We start from the raw sequence: 9772 nt of genomic DNA, 5'->3' as shown, positions 1-9772 counted from the left end.
TTGGGCTGCGGACGACGAAGAAATTCAAAACCCACCCACCACCCACTTTGTAGCCACTGTCGACGATCTAACCGACATGCTAGACTATGACTCTGAAGACATCGACGGCATGGACGACGATGCCGGAGACAAACAAGAACCAGCGCCTACAGGGCACTGGAAGTCCACCTCGTCATATGACATATACATGGTGGACACCCCAAAAGATGGGGACGGCGAGGAAGCAGCGGAGGCAGATTCCTCAAAGAAACAGCCCAAGCGCCGACGTCAGCGGCGCCGCTCTAAATCCCGCCACAGTAAGAATGGAGATTCTAGCACAGGAGATAATAACACCCCAGAAAGTGCCGAAGACAATCCCCTCCAGCAAGATTCAGCGCAGGAGGATGCAGAAGCAAGCCCTCACGAGAGAGCGGAAGACGAAGAGGTCGAGGATGATAATTACATACCTCCCTCCGGAGACGAGGCAAGCCTCAACGACGACGAATTCGTCGTGCCGGAGGATCCCGTCGAACAAGAGCGTTTTAAACGCAGGCTTATCGCCACGGCAAATAGCCTAAAGAAAAAGAAGCAGCAGCTTCAGGATGATCAAGACCTGCTGGCCGACAGATGGACCGAGGTCCTCGCGGCCGAAGAGTATGAATTCGAACGCCCCTCCAAGAGCTACCCAAAACGCAAGTTGCTCCCCCGATTAGAGGAGGAAGCATACATACCTTCATCACCAGTGCATAATACGGCCGACCGACCACCTCGTGGTCACGACAGAGAGGCATCCAGGCCCTCCACCAAGACCGTACCCCGGCACCGCTCCAAAAGCACGAAGCCAAGAGGGAACGCACCGGACTTGCGAGATATATTGGAGGACAAAGCAAGGCAATCCAGATCCATCTATGGATCACATGGGCGCCCTACGACCCACGACGAATACCGTCGCGCCGGATACAACAACTTCGGTCGGGCCGAACACAGCAGACAACGCTCCCTTGAGCTACGTCGTGATATTGCTCAATACAGAGGCGCCGCACACCCACTATGCTTCACAGACGAAGTAATGGATCATCAAATCCCTGAAGGGTTTAAACCCGTAAACATTGAATCCTACGATGGCACGACAGACCCCGCGGTTTGGATCGAGGATTATCTCCTTCACATCCATATGGCCCGCGGCGACGATCTCCACGCCATCAAGTATCTCCCACTCAAGCTTAAAGGACCAGCTCGGCATTGGCTTAACAGCTTGCCCGCAGAGTCAATTGGGTGTTGGGAAGACCTGGAAGCCGCATTCCTCGACAACTTCCAGGGAACATATGTGCGAACACCAGACGCCGATGACCTAAGCCACATAATTCAGCAGCCAGATGAATCGGCCAGACAGTTCTGGACACGGTTCTTAACAAAGAAAAATCAAATCGTCGACTGTCCGAATGCAGAGGCCCTCGCAGCCTTCAAACATAACATCCGCGACGAGTGGCTAGCCCGGCACCTAGGACAGGAAAAGCCGAAATCCATGGTAGCCCTCACATCCTTAATGACCCGCTTCTGTGCGGGAGAGGATAGCTGGCTAGCTCGCAGCAACAACCTCAGTAAAAATTCTGGCAATCCGGATACCAAGGACCACAATGGCAGGTCGCGTCGAAGCAAAAATAAACGCCGCATTAACGGCGACGACAAGGAGGATACGGCAGTCAACGCCGGATTCCGAGGCTCTAAACCCGGTCAGCGGAAGAAGCCATTTAAAAGAACAACTCCGGGTCCGTCCAATTTGGACCGAATACTCGACCACTCATGTTAGATACATGGCACCCCCGAAAAGCCAGCTAACCACACCAACAGAGATTGTTGGGTATTCAAGCAGGCAGGCAAGTTAATTGCCGAAAACAATGACAAGGGGCTGCATAGCAACGACGAGGAAGAGACCCGGCCGCCGAACAGTAGAGGACAAAAGGGTTTGCCCCCACAAGTGCGGACGGTAAACATGATATACGCAACCCATATACCCAAGAGGGAGCGGAAGCGTGCACTAAGGGACGTATATGCGATGGAGCCTGTCACCCCGAAGTTCAATCCATGGTCCTCTTGTCCGATCACTTTCGATCGAAGAGACCATCCGACCAGCATCCGCCATGGCAGATTCGCCGCATTGGTTTTAGACCCAATCATCGATGGATTTCACCTCACGAGAGTCCTGATGGACGGCGGCAGTAGCCTGAACCTGCTTTATCAGGATACAGTGTGCAAGATGGGCATAGACCCCTCAAGGATTAAACCTACAAATACGACCTTCAAAGGCGTCATACCAGGTGTTGAAGCTAATTGTACAGGCTCAGTCACGCTGGAAGTGGTCTTCGGATCCCCGGATAATTTCCGGAGCGAGGAGTTAATCTTCGACATAGTCCCGTTCCGCAGCGGCTATCACGCTCTGCTCGGATGAACCGCGTTTGCAAAGTTCAACGCGGTGCCGCATTACGCATACCTCAAGCTCAAGATGCCAGGCCCTCGTGGCGTCATCACGGTCAACGGAAATACAGAACGCTCCCTCCGAACGGAGGAACATACAGCGGCTCTCGCGGCAGAAGTACAGAGCAGCCTTCTAAGGCAATTTTCGAGTCCGGCCGTTAAATGGCCGGACATGGCCAAACGTGCCCGGAGCAACATCAACCAAGACCACCTGGCACGTTCCGAGCACGCGTAGCAATGCGGCCCCAACCCCAGCCCTCGCATGATTGCAAGACCAACCCTCCACGTTCATCATTACGCTCTGGAGATACCATGGGCCTAGGGGGAGGGGCACGACCACAATGGACCCAGAGTGCGGCTCGACCACACCAGGGGATCACAAGTGTGTCGCTCTCTTTTTTCTATTTTCCTTCTTTGTATACACAGGACTCCGTTCACCAGAGGCCCTGTCCGGCGGCGAACCCGCCGAACTCATGATGCAACAGCCAGGGAGGGAAAAAGGCTGCGACGAACACTCAGGTGGTCTCCATTACGAGCATTAAATTCGATTATATACACCAGTCCGTAGCCTACCCCTGGAGGGGACATGTTTATTTAGTCCAATCCCTTGCTTACCGCACTATTTGTATCCTTCCGCACTCATAGCAGAATTCCTTGAATAAATAATGCATCACTTTTTGCCTGTAATTGCATTGCTTTACATATATGTTCACTAATGACATCTTGCACCCGTATATTTTGGTACGGCCAAATACACCATGGGCTTATGTTCCCCGCATTATGGTGTGATAAGTCCGAACACTTACACAAGTGCGGCACCCCAAACTTATAGCATTATATGAATCGGCTCCGAATCATGTCTTGGGTCAATAGTTGGGTTTGCCCGGCTCCCATGTTTTGGTGCCTTACGCTCCGTTCTGTCGGCTAAGGTGGCACTGGGAGAACCACTGCGATTGCGCCCCGGTTGAGCTGGGCGAGCGCCTCAGTGGAGAAAGCTAAAACTGACTGGCATGATAAGGCGAGAGACTGGTCGCTGTTCGAGAGGTCTTTTCGGGTCCCTAAAGACTTATGCCGCTTTGAGCGAAGTACCGGATAATGTCCGACGAAGGCGTGGATAGCGCCCCGAATTCGGTCTTCCGAATACTAGGGGCTTCGCCGAAATTTAAAATTATAGAATTCTATGGCTAAGTGAGAGTGTTCAAGCATTATAAGTCCGGTTGCCTTGTTCGTTGTGTTGAGCGCCTCCCTAGATGGACCCAAAAATGGGAACAAGAGTGCTCAAGTTTATCCCGAACACCCCAGCACTCGTGGCTTGGGGGCTGAAGCCGACGACTTGCCATCTCTCAGATTTTATAAACGGCCGCACAGAAGGTAATATTTTAAACCAAACAAGCGTTGCTTAGCGCATATGAACAAAGTTTTCAGCGCACAGGATAATACATAGCGAGTTTACTCAATAATTACATCTTTGGGGCACTCATCCGCAATCTTGCGGGCACCCTTCAAGACAGTCTTATAGTACATCTCGGGCGTACGATACTCCTTGCCCGCTGGCGGCGCGTCAGTGATGAGCCTCTCCGCATCCAGCTTGCCCCAGTGCACCTTTGCGCGGGCAAGGGCCCGACGAGCACCTTCAATACAGGCGGAGCGCTTGATGACCTCCACCCAGGGGCACGCATCCACCAGCCGCCGCACGAGGCCGAAGTAGCTCCCAGGCATGGCCTGTCCAGGCCACAGCCGGACTATGAGGCCCTTCATGGCCTCCTCAGCTACCTTGTGGAGCTCGACCAGCTGCTTCAGCCGGTCGCTAGGGGGCACCGGATGGCCGGCCTCAGCGTACTGAGACCAGAAGACCTTCTCCGTTGAGCTCCCCTCCTCGCCACGGTAGAATGTGGCGGCATCGGACACACTACGAGGTAGATCTGCAAACGCCCCTGGAGAGCTCCGAATTCGGGTAAGTGTCAGGTAGTTTACATTAACATGCTTGCTTTGCATGAAAAATGCCTTACCCGCTGCTATTTTCTTCATATCCTCAACCTCCTGAAGGGCCTTACGGGCCTCGGCCTTGGCGGACTTGGCACTTTCGAGAGCCGAGGCGAGCTTGGACTCTCGAGTCTTTGAGTCACGCTCCAAACTCTCATGCTTCTCCATGAGAGCCTGGAGCTCTTGCCGCACCTCCGCCACCCGCGCCTCCTGCTTCTCTCGCTCTGCCCATTCCGCGGCCGCATTGCATTCGGCCGCGGATACAGCCTCCTTCAGGGTCGCCACCTCGTTCGTGGCCCCTGCAGTACCAATGTTATCCTTGTTATTCTTTTATTGCAACCTAAATCCTTTTCTGTAAGGTAATTATTCAAAGTGGTGTTACTCACCTTCTTTGTCCTCGAGCTGCTTCTTGGCACGGCCGAGCTCTTGCTCGGACCGCTCGAGATCCTGCTTCAATGCACCAACCTCCGCAGTCAGTGCGGCAGAGGTCAGGAGCGCAGCCTGCAAACCCATATTGACATACTTTTTAGCAACCCTGTGTATATCTTTTTAGATCCTCAGTCCGGCTTTTCTTTCCGAACACCGAACTGAGCATCAGGGGCTACTGTCTATGCAGCATTACGTTACATAATTTTAACTTCTTACCTCAAAGCCTGTTAGAAGGCTACTGCAGGCTTCGGTCAGCCCGCTCTTGGCGAGCTGAACCTTCTGAATCACCACACTCATAACAGTGCGGTGTTCTTCCTCAATGGAAGCGCCTTGGAGCGCCTCCAGCAAGTTGTCCGGCGCCTCCGGTTGGACGGAGGCCGCCGGCGTCACGTTCTTGCCCTTCTTGCGAAGGGGCCGCCTGCCAGACTCCGAAACCACTGCGGGTTCCGGTGTGGAGTCCGGCGCAAAGTCTGGGAGGCTGCCTTGCGGCGCCTCCGGAGCCTCCTCCTGATGGGTCCCTTCCTGGGATCCCACCTCGGCGTCCTCAGCGGTGCGAGGGGTGGAGGCAGTCGGGATGGAATCCACATCCGACGGAGCCAACGACCCGCTCGATGAAGCGGGGAGATCATCATCGGCCGGACTGCAGGCAGTATGCGGCATTAGAAGGACACTATGTGGCACAAAAGAGAAATTATAAATCATTCAGGAATCCAGACACTTACGATCTCGCCGGAGGCCTGGCCCTTGAAGGCCACTCTTAGCCGCCAACGTTGGTGTTGGCAGAGCTGTCCGGGGGAATAGTTCTTCCCCTCTTGGACCCTTCGGCCTCCCCTGTTGGGGAAGCCTTCCTCTTCTTCTCTCCCTCCTCTGGGAGAGAGTCTTCTTCCTCCTCCTCGTCTTCAGGATAGGAGTCCACCTCGGAGTCGTCGGACACCTGAAAACGGGAACTCTTTCGAGTACCCATGGCCACCTTCTTGGCCTTCTTCTCCGGCACCACATGTGGTGCCGGAACCAGCAGCCCCGATAGACGGGCGTCTACTGGGTTTTCTGGCATGGGAGCCGGGCAGACGAGCTGCTCCGCCTTCTTCATCCAGTCCTATCAAAGGAAAAGGGAGATTGAAACCCGCTTAGAATCAAACTATTAACAATAAGTGTCCCATAAAGGGGTAGAATCACTTACCTCGTCAGCTGGACGCTGCGAGTGAAATCCGCGATCTTTCGTCGCGGATGCGGGGGCTTCGGTGCCCTTAAACAGCACCCTCCAGGCGCCTTCATACGTCATGTCGAAGAGCCCGCTCAACACCTGGTGCTGTTCCGGATCGAACTCCCACAGATTGAATGCCCGTTCTTGGCATGGGAGAATCCGGCGGACAAGCATGACTTGGACCACGTTAACAAGCCTAAGCTTCTTATTCACCAGCTTCTGGATACAGGCTTGGAGTCCCGTCAGCTCCTTCGAATTACCCCATAGCAAGCCCTTCTCTTTCCAGGAGGTGAGCTGCACAGGGATACCAGATCTGAACTCGGGGGCCGCCGCCCACTTAGGGTCGCGCGGCTCGGTGATGCAGAACCACCCCGACTGCCACCCCTTGACGGACCCCACGAAGGCCCCTTCAAACCAGAGGACGTTGGGCATCTTGCCCAACATGGCGCCTCCGCACTCCGCCTGCGTGCCCTTCACTACCTTCGGCTTGACATTGAAGGTCTTGAGCCACAAGCCGAAGTGGGGCTGGATGCAGAGGAAGGCCTCGCACACGATGATAAACGCCGAGATGTTGAGGATGAAGTTCGGCGCCAGATCGTGGAAATCCAGGCCATAGTAGAACATGAGCCCCCGGACAAAGGGGTGAAGTGGAAAGCCCAGTCCGCGGAGGAAGTGGGGGAGAAATACGACCCTCTCATGGGGCCTGGGGGTGGGGATGAGCTGCCCCTGGTCGGGCAGCCGGTGCGCGATGTCGCCGGAAAGGTATCCGGCGCTGCGCAGTTTGGCGATGTGCTCCTCCTTAACGGTGGAGGCCAACCATTTACCTCCCGGTCCTTACATGGTCGGAGAAGGTTGAGGCGAGATGCGCGAACTTGGGCGCTAGAGCTCGAGTGCGCGGAGATGGATAAGCAAAGGAGGAAGAAGGCGTAGGTGAAAAGGTGAATCCTTATCCCTTATATATAGGCGGACGAAGACTATGCATCCCCACTGGCCTGGTAAAACTCGCTTATCTCCCAAGCGCCACCATCAATGGCGTGGTTGGGTTACCCACGTCCGTATTGATGAGAATCCCGGAATAAGGGGAACACGATCTCTGCTTCGACAAGACGTGCCAAGGAAACTGCTTCGCTAAACGTGCTGAGGTGGTATAACAAAAAACGATTCAAGTAAAAGCTTGGTAGTGGTGTGACATCACGCCGCAAAATACGTCAGCAGATTGAACTTGTGCACATATTATTCTCTCTATGGTAGAATGTGGAATTTATTTTGCAGAGCCGGACATTATCCTGGTGTTCACAATCTTCTTTGGATTATTCGGAGGAGGAACCCGCCTTGCAATGCCGAACATTATGCATGCCGGACTCATCGTCATTGAAGCCAGGTTCAGGGGCTACTGAGGGAGTCCTGGACTAGGGGGTGTCCGGACAACCGGACTATCATCGTCCGCCGGACTCCAAGACTATGAAGATACAAGATTGAAGACTTCGTCCCGTGTCCGGATGGGACTTTCCTTGGCGTGGAAGGCAAGCTTGGCAATACGGATATGTAGATCTCCTACCATTGTAACCGACTCTGTGTATCCCTAGCCCTCTCCGGTGTCTATATAAACCGGAGGGCTTTAGTCCGTAGGACACAACATCCATTACAACAATCATACCATAGGTTAGCTTCTAGGGTTTAGCCTCCTTGATCTCGTGGTAGATCCACTCTTGTAATACACATCATCAATATTAATCAAGCAGGATGTAGGGTTTTACCTCCATCAAGAGGGCCCAAACCTGGGTAAAACATCGTGTCCCTCGTCTCCTGTTACCATCCGCCTAGACGCACAGTTCGGGACCCCCTACCCGAGATCCGCCGGTTTTGACACCGACAATGAGCGTACACCGCCTCCGGTGTGACAAGAAAATTATCTGCAATCAAATCAAACAACAGAGGCGCAGGCAAAATAATAGTCTCATTGTGTTTCTTATTAAATCCAAGGTTATACAAGAGCATCTTCTCTTTGTTGTCAACAATAAACGCGTGTGCTACCATGCTCTTGTAATCTAAAATGTAAGGAGGCAATTTTGTCTCCTCTTTCTCATGGTGCCTAATAGGTATCTGAAAATGTCTAGCAAGACGTGAAGCATAGATACCTCCAAATATGGGGCCTTTTGTATGATTCAGGCTTAGCCGTTTAGCAATGATGGCACCCGTACTAAAACTATTATCTCCAAGCAAGGCATGTTGAAGAATGATAATATTAGGAACACTAAAGTTTCCACTATTTCCACGACCAATCAAGCATCTATTAGCAAATATGGCAAAGTAGTGTAAAACAGGAAAGTGTATGCTAGAGATTTTCGCCTCGGAACCCTTCTTTGGCTCCTCTACAGCTATAGTGTTAACAAAGCCATCCACATCTTTACGATGGGGTTCCTCTAATTCTCCCTCATAGGGTATCCTTACCGCGCAAAAATTACGTAAAGACATTTCTCTAAATTCATCATATAAATGAAATGATACTGAAGGCGGTGACTTCTTAGGATAATAATAAAAAATTTGCACGAAAGTATTGGTGAGTAAGAGATACTGATCGATCCGGTCGTGGAGGAAACCGGTGAGGCCTGCATTCTCGATCAAAGAATACAAATCTTCATGAATTCCAGCTTCTTTCAAGAAATCATCGCATGGCCATTCACACGGCCGTACTTCCGCTAAGCGAGGAAGATTATAGTTGGCTTTTTCCTTCTCTTTAGCTTATTTTTCCTGAGAGCCTTGGCTAGAAGAGCCCCTCAAAAGTTTCCTTAACATTTTCAAGCAACAATCTCCCAAAGCAGTTTCGTGAATGGAGCTTTGAGCAAGGAGATCGAAAATCGCAGCAAAATGAGCTAGAACTCATGCTTGAGCTGGATGGGGATTTTTTTGGGTAGAAGATGGAGTGTGTGGGTGCTGGCATAAGTGAGGGGGGCCACCATGGGCCCACGAGACAGGGGGCGCACCCAAGGGGTGTGGGTGCGCCCTCCACTCTCGTCGCCTGGTGCTTGCCCCTCCTGCAGTGATTTCAGTGCCTAAAATCTTCAAATATTCCATAAAAAATCATACTAAATTTGCAGGGCATTTGGAGCACTTTTATTTTCGGGATATTTTTTATTGCACGGATAATTCGGAAACCAGACAGATAATACTATTTTTGCTTTATTTTTTCTAAATAACAAAAAGTAAAAAGAGGGTACAGAAGGTTGTGCCTTCTAGTTTCATCCATCTCATGATCATCAAAATGAAACCACTAACAAGGTTGATCAAGTCTTGTTAACAAACTCATTCTGATTAACACGGAACCAGATAAATTCCGAATAACACTAAGTTACCTCAACGGGGATATGAACATCCCCAACAATAAGAATATCATACTTTTCTTGACAGTAGGAAGAGGAAATTCAAAACCTCCAATAATGATAGTTGGAACTTTTCCAATAGAATTGATGCTATGAACTTGAGATTGTTTCCTCGGAAAGTGTATCGTATGCTCATTACCATGAACATGAAAAGTGACATTGCCTTTGTTGCAATCAATAATAGCCCCTGCAGTATTCAAAAAAGGTCTATCAAGGATAATCGACATACTATCGTCCTCGGGAATATAAAGAATGACAAAGTCTGTTAAGATAGTGACATTTGCAACCACAACAGGCACATCCTCACAAATACCGACATGTA

The sequence above is a fragment of the Triticum dicoccoides genome, chromosome 5B (genome assembly GCF_002162155.2).
Source record: "Triticum dicoccoides isolate Atlit2015 ecotype Zavitan chromosome 5B, WEW_v2.0, whole genome shotgun sequence".
Lineage (NCBI taxonomy): Eukaryota > Viridiplantae > Streptophyta > Magnoliopsida > Poales > Poaceae > Triticum > Triticum dicoccoides.
Note: the sequence above shows the minus strand (reverse complement) of the source record.